Source organism: Balaenoptera borealis (genome assembly GCF_965194805.1).
Source record: "Balaenoptera borealis genome assembly, chromosome: 9".
Lineage (NCBI taxonomy): Eukaryota > Metazoa > Chordata > Mammalia > Artiodactyla > Balaenopteridae > Balaenoptera > Balaenoptera borealis.
Genome location: NC_138873.1, coordinates 12,419,092 through 12,426,348, shown reverse-complemented (window position 1 = coordinate 12,426,348; position 7,257 = coordinate 12,419,092).

Sequence of the window (7,257 nt, the reverse complement as noted above, 5' to 3'; positions counted from 1 at the left end):
AACAAATGAAGAGGAAATAGGCAGTCTACCTGAAAAAGAATTCAGAATAATGATAGTAAAGATGATCCAAAATCTTGGAAATAGAATTGACAAAATGCAAGAAACATTTAACAAGGACATAGAAGAACTAAAAAGGAACCAAGCAATGATGAAAAACACAATAAATGAAATTTAAAATACTCTAGAAGGGATCAATAGCAGAATAACTGAGGCAGAAGAACGGGTAAGTGACCTGGAAGATAAAATAGTGGAAATAACTACTGCAGAGCAGAATAAAGAAAAAAGAATGAAAAGAACCGAGGACAGTCTCAGAGACCTCTGGGACAACATTAAACGCACCAACATTCGAATTATAGGGGTCCCAGAAGAAGAAGAGAAAAAGAAAGGGACTGAGAAAATATTTGAAGAGGTTATAGTTGAAAACTTCCCTAATATGGGAAAGGAAATAGTTAATCAAGTCCTGGAAGCACAGAGAGTCCCATACAGGATAAATCCAAGGAGAAACACGCCAAGACACATATTAATCAAACTATCAAAAATTAAATATAAAGGAAACATATTAAAAGCAGCAAGGGAAAAATAACAAATAACACACAAGGGAATCCCCATAGAGTTAACAGCTGATCTTTCAGCAGAAACTCTGCAAGCCAGAAGGGAGTGGCAGGATATACTTAAAGTCATGAAGGAGAAAAACCTACAACCAAGATTACTCTACCCAGCAAGGATCTCATTCAGATTCGATGGAGAAATTAAAACCTTTACAGACAAGCAAAAGCTGAGAGAGTTCAGCACCACCAAACCAGCTTTACAACAAATGCTAAAGGAACTTCTCTAGGCAAGAAACACAAGAGAAGGAAAACACCTACAATAACAAACCCAAAACATTTAAGAATGGGAATAAGAACATACATATCGATAATTACCTTAAATGTAAATGGATTAAATGCTCCAACCAAAAGACACAGACTGGCTGAATGGATACAAAAACAAGACCCATATATATGCTGTCTACAAGAGACCCACTGCAGACCTAGGGACACATACAGACTGAAAGTGAGGGGATGGAAAAAGATATTCCATGCAAATGGAAATCAAAAGAAAGCTGGAGTAGCAATTCTCATTTCAGACAAAATAGACTTTAAAATAAAGACTATTACAAGAGACAAAGAAGGACACTATATAATGATCAAGGGATCGATCCAAGAGGAAGTTATAACAATTGTAAATATTTATGCACCCAACATAGGAGCACCTCAATACATAAGGCAAATGCTAACAGCCATAAAAGGGGAAATCAACAGCAACACAATCATAGTAGGGGACTTTAACACCCCACTTTCACCAATGGACAGATCATCCAAAATGAAAATAAATAAGGAAACACAAGCTTTAAATGATACATTAAACAAGATGGACTTAATTGATATTTATAGGACATTCCACCCAAAAACAACAGAATACACATTTTTCTCAAGTGCTCATGGAACATTCTCCAGGATAGATCATATCTTGGGTCACAAATCAAGCCTTGGTAAATTTAAGAAAATTGAAATCATATCAAGTATCTTTTCCGACCACAACGCTATGAGACTAGATATCAATTACAGGAAAAGATCTGTAAAAAATACAAACACATGGAGGCTACACAATACACTACTTAATAACGAAGTGATCACTGAAGAAATCAAAGAGGAAATCAAAAAATACCTAGAAACAAATGACAATGGAGATACGACGACCCAAAACCTATGGGATGCAGCAAAAGCAGTGCTAAGAGGGAAGTTTATAGCAATACAAGCCTACATCAAGAAACAGGAAGCATCTCGAATAAACAACCTACCCTTGCACCTAAAGCCATTAGAGAAAGAAGAACAAAAAAACCCCAAAGCTAGCAGAAGGAAAGAAATTATAAAGATCAGGTCAGAAATAAATGAAAAAGAAATGAAGGAAACAATAGCAAAAATCAATGAAACTAAAATCTGGTTCTTTGAGAAGATAAACAAAATTGATAAACCATTAGCCAGACTCATCAAGAGAAAAAGGGAGAAGACTCAAATCAATAGAATTAGAAATGAAAAAGGAGAAGTAACCACTGACACTGCAGAAATACAAAAGATCATGAGAGATTACTACAAGCAACTCTATGCCAATAAAATGGACAACCTGGAAGAAATGGACAGATTCTTAGAAATGCACAACCTGCCAAGACTGAACCAGGAAGAAATAGAAAATATGAACAGACCAATCACAAGCACTGAAATTGAAACTGTGATTAAAAACCTTCCAACAAACAAAAGCCCAGGACCAGATGGCTTCACAGGCGAATTCTATCAAACATTTAGAGAAGAGCTAACACCTATCCTTCTCAAACTCTTCCAAAATATTGCAGAGGGAGGAACACTCCCAAACTCATTCTACGAGGCCACCATCACCCTGATACCAAAACCAGACAAAGATGTCACAAAGAAAGAAAACTACAGGCCAATATGACCGATGAACATAGATGCAAAAATCCTCAACAAAATACTAGCAAACAGAATCCAACAGCACATTAAAAGGATCATACACCATGATCAAGTGGGGTTTATCCCAGGAATGCAAGGATTCTTCAATATACGCAAATCAATCAATGTGATACACCATATTAACAAACTGAAGGAGAAAAACCATATGATCATCTCAATAGATGCAGAGAAAGCTTTCGACAAAATTCAACACCCATTTATGATAAAAGCCCTGCAGAAAGTAGGCATAGAGGGAACTTTCCTCAACATAATAAAGGCCATATATGACAAACCCACAGCCAACATTGTCCTCAATGGTGAAAAACTGAAACCATTTCCACTAAGATCAGGAACAAGACAAGGTTGCCCACTCTCACCACTATTATTCAACATAGTTTTGGAAGTGTTAGCCACAGCAATCAGGGAAGACAAAGAAATAAAAGGAATCCAAATCGGAAAAGAAGAAGTAAAGCTGTCACTATTTGCAGATGACATGATACTATACATAGAGAATCCTAAAGATGCTACCAGAAAACTCCTAGAGCTAATCAATGACTTTGGTAAAGTAGCAGGATACAAAATTAATGCACAGAAATCGCTTGCATTTCTATACACTAATGACGAAAAATCTGAAAGTGAAATTAAGAAAACACTCCCGTTTACCATTGCAACGAAAAGAATAAAATATCTAGGAATAAACCTACCTAAGGAGACAAAAGACCTGTATGCAGAAAATTATAAGACACTGATGAAAGAAATTAAAGATGATAAAAATAGATGGAGAGATATACCATGTTCCTGGATTGGAAGAATCAACATTGTGAAAATGACTCTACTACCCAAAGCAATCTACAGATTCAATGCAATCCCTATCAAACTACCACTGGCATTTTTCACAGAACTAGAACAAAAAATTTCACAATTTGTATGGAAACACAAAAGACCCCGAATAGCCAAAGCAATCTTGAGAACGAAAAATGGAGCTGGGGGAATCAGGCTCCCTGACTTCAGACTATATTACAAAGCTACAGTAATCAAGACAGTTTGGTACTGGCACAAAAACAGAAATATAGATCAATGGAACAGGATAGAAAGCCCAGAGATAAACCCACACACATATAGTCACCTTATCTTTGATAAAGGAGGCAAGCATATACAGTGGAGAAAAGACAGCCTCTTCAATAAGTGGTGCTGGGAAAATTGGACAGGTACATGTAAAAGTATGAAATTAGAACACTCCCTGACACCATGCACAAAAATAAACTCAAAATGGATTAAAGACCAAAGTGTAAGGCCAGATACTATCAAACTCTTAGAGGAAAACATAGGCAGAACACTCTATGACATACATCACAGCAAGATTCTTTTTGACCCAGCTCCCAGAGAAATGGAAATAAGAACACAAATAAACAAATGGGACCTAATGAAACTTAAAAGCTTTTTCACAGCAAAGGAAACCATAAACAAAACCAAAAGACAACCATCAGAATGGGAGAAAATATTTGCAAATGAAGCAACTGACAAAGGATTAATCTCCAAGATTTACAAGCAGCTCATGCAGCTCAATAACAAAAAAACGAACAACCCAATCCAAAAATGGGCAGAAGACCTAAATAGACATTTCTCCAAAGAAGATATACAGATTGCCAACAGACACATGAAAGAATGCTCAACATCATTAATCATTAGAGAAATGCAAATCAAAATTACAATGAGATATCATCTCACACCGGTCAGAATGGCCATCATCAAAAAATCTAGAAACAATAAATGCTGGAGAGGGTGTGGAGGAAAGGGAACACTCTTGCACTGTTGGTGGGAATGTAAATTGATACAGCCACTATGGAGAACAGTATGGAGGTTCCTTAAAAAACTACAAATAGAACTACCATACGACCCAGCAATCCCACTACTGGGTATATACCCTGAGAAAACCATAGTTCAAAAAGAGTCATGTACCAAAATGTTCATTGCAGCTCTATTTACAATAGCCAGGACATGGAAGCAACCTAAATGTCCATCGACAGATGAATGGATAAAGAAGATGTGGCACATATATACAATGGAATATTACTCAGCCATAAAAAGAAATGAAATGGAGGTATTTGTAATGAGGTGGATGGAGTTAGAGTCTGTCATACAGAGTGAAGTAAGTCAGAAAGAGAAGAACAAATACACTATGCTAACACATATATATGGAATCTAAGGAAAAAAAAAAAAAAAGCCATGAAGAACCTAGTGGCAAGACGGGAATAAAGACACAGACCTACTAGAGAATGGACTTGAGGATATGGGGAGGGGGAGGGGTGAGATGTGACAGGATGAGAGAGTGTCATGGACATATATACACTACCAAATGTAAAATAGATAGCTAGTGGGAAGCAGCCGCATAGCACAGGGAGATCAGCTCGGTGCTTTGTGACCACCTAGAGGGGTGGGATGGGGAGGGTGGGAGGGAGGGAGATGCAAGAGGGAAGAGATATGGGAACATATTGTATATGTATAACTGATTCACTTTGTTATAAAGCAGAAGCTAACACACCATTGTAAGGCAATTATACTTCAATAAAGATGTTTAAAAAAAAAAAAAAAGAAAACCACTCTCCCTTCAGGCCCAAGACTGTGCCTTTGGAGAGCCTAATGAGAGGCATTTATATAATTTTGCATGCATTTATAATTGATATATAAATTTATATAATTCATATAGTTATACAATTTCATATAAATTTTATATAATTTATAGTTGATTGAAACCTAAGTGTTTTTTAAATTTACAAACTATTACAAAGAAACAGTCAATTCACTAACCCAAATATGCAGGTATGACAAAATCCAAAATGTTTTTTAGATTAACAGCAAGAGCCAATGCTCCAAAGCTGAGAAATCAGGACAAAATGCAATTCTGATGCCTGGCGCACATGATGGCTGTTTCATATACATTTAACAACTGGAGAAATTTTTTGCCCAAATTTACTTGATTGGAAATTATGCCCAATTCAAGAATGAAAGTAACTGACAACTGAGTGTTTATAAAAATGTTTTTGAGATGCCACAGATTGAAACAAGCATCTCTGTTCCAGAAATACTAATGTGAAAAACTGTGCCTCAGAATCAATGAAGTACTAACAGAGGTTTAGAAAAGGGCATCTAGATTCTCTTATTGATACATTCTAAGTAGAGCCCCAACCCGGGAAAGGGAAACCTTCCCAAGATGCAGTCGCAAAGGTAACAGCTGAGCTTTGACTTCAGCAGTGAGGAGGGGAAAGCCCCCAAGGGAAGGCTGTGTTTTACATGAGGTGAAGAAAATGCAGAGGAACGTGGAAGATTTTGAGTGAGCATAAATGGCTCCTACTGCGGGTGTTCAAAACTACCCAAGTAAATTCTGAAATTCAGAACTGTTTTTCCATCTATGGAAAGAGTACATTGTTCCAGTTAAAAGCAAAATAGCCACCCAAGAGGGAAGAACTCTCAAGCTTCTCTTTCCAAGTTGCCCTTTGGGTTTCCGGTAGCTCCAGGTTTGGCCCTCAACCATAATTACCGTCACCTGGGCCGGCTGGTCTTCATCTACTGGTACTAGAGCCCAGAGACCTTGCAAATAGCATTAATGAATGCAAATGGGTCAGGAGGCCCCAAAGCCAGATCCCCTTTGTAACCAATTCTTTCTATATTCCGATTCAACAAATGTTAATCAAAGACTCTGGACTACATGCAGAGTATTGTTTTAGAAATGGGACCAGGTGCAGAATATTTGGTCCTAAGGGATGAGAAAGTGACTCAAATTTGGCATCCACCTGGAACTTCATTCCGTGCCGGGAATGAAGGGAATATTAATGGGGAGGGGGGCTAGGGAGAGGGGGAGGAGGAGAGGCAAGGAGAGGGAGGTTTACATCTGTAAACAGTCCAATTTTCCTAGTGTCTTAGATGGCCCTAAAAAGAACTTTACATGGAAGTGTAGGAAAGCCTGCCTTCTGGTAATCCTTTGTAATCCATCAATCAGAAATTTGTAAGAAACTGACAAAGTAATCCCAATTTCTCTGCATCTCACTCTCCCCCTACCCTCACCAGCCTATGACTGTCTCATTTGTAAATGCGTAGCACATTCCCTATATAAGAATGTGACTTTTGGATCCATCTCCCCAGCTGGTTTGGAGGCATTTTTGCATAAAGTTTAATCTTTTGAGCAAACCTCTGAATGAACCTACTGCTGTTTTGCAGACGAATGGAGTATCATTCAAGACTGATTCATTTTGGAACTTCCCTGGTGGTCCAGTGGTTAAGACTCTGTGTTTCCAATGCAGGGGCTGAGAGGCAGGGTCGATCCCTGGTTGGGGAGATGAGATCCCACATGCCGCGCAGCCAAAAAAAAAAAAAAGACTGATTCATTTCTTACTATAAAACCTGGAAAATGATCAGCAGCATAATTTATCATCCTTTTTAAAATTAGGGTAGAAAAAGTATATCTTATTTTTATCCATTGAAAAATATCTTCTTTGTAGAACAATTAACAGTTATGTTTCTGTACTTTCATAGTTATTTAATAATAGTATTGCTCTTACTCTATTACAAGTAATTCTAAATGGTTTAATGTCTTCCATTTATGATTTGGATCTAATGTTACTTGAATTAGATCACTGAACATCTGGGACTTGGAGATCTTATATTTATACAGCGATTTTTAGAAAATAAGATTGGCATTTATTATAGCAGGATCTGGCAAGCGTCTATCAGGAGACTGTCTCAGATCATCATTTAC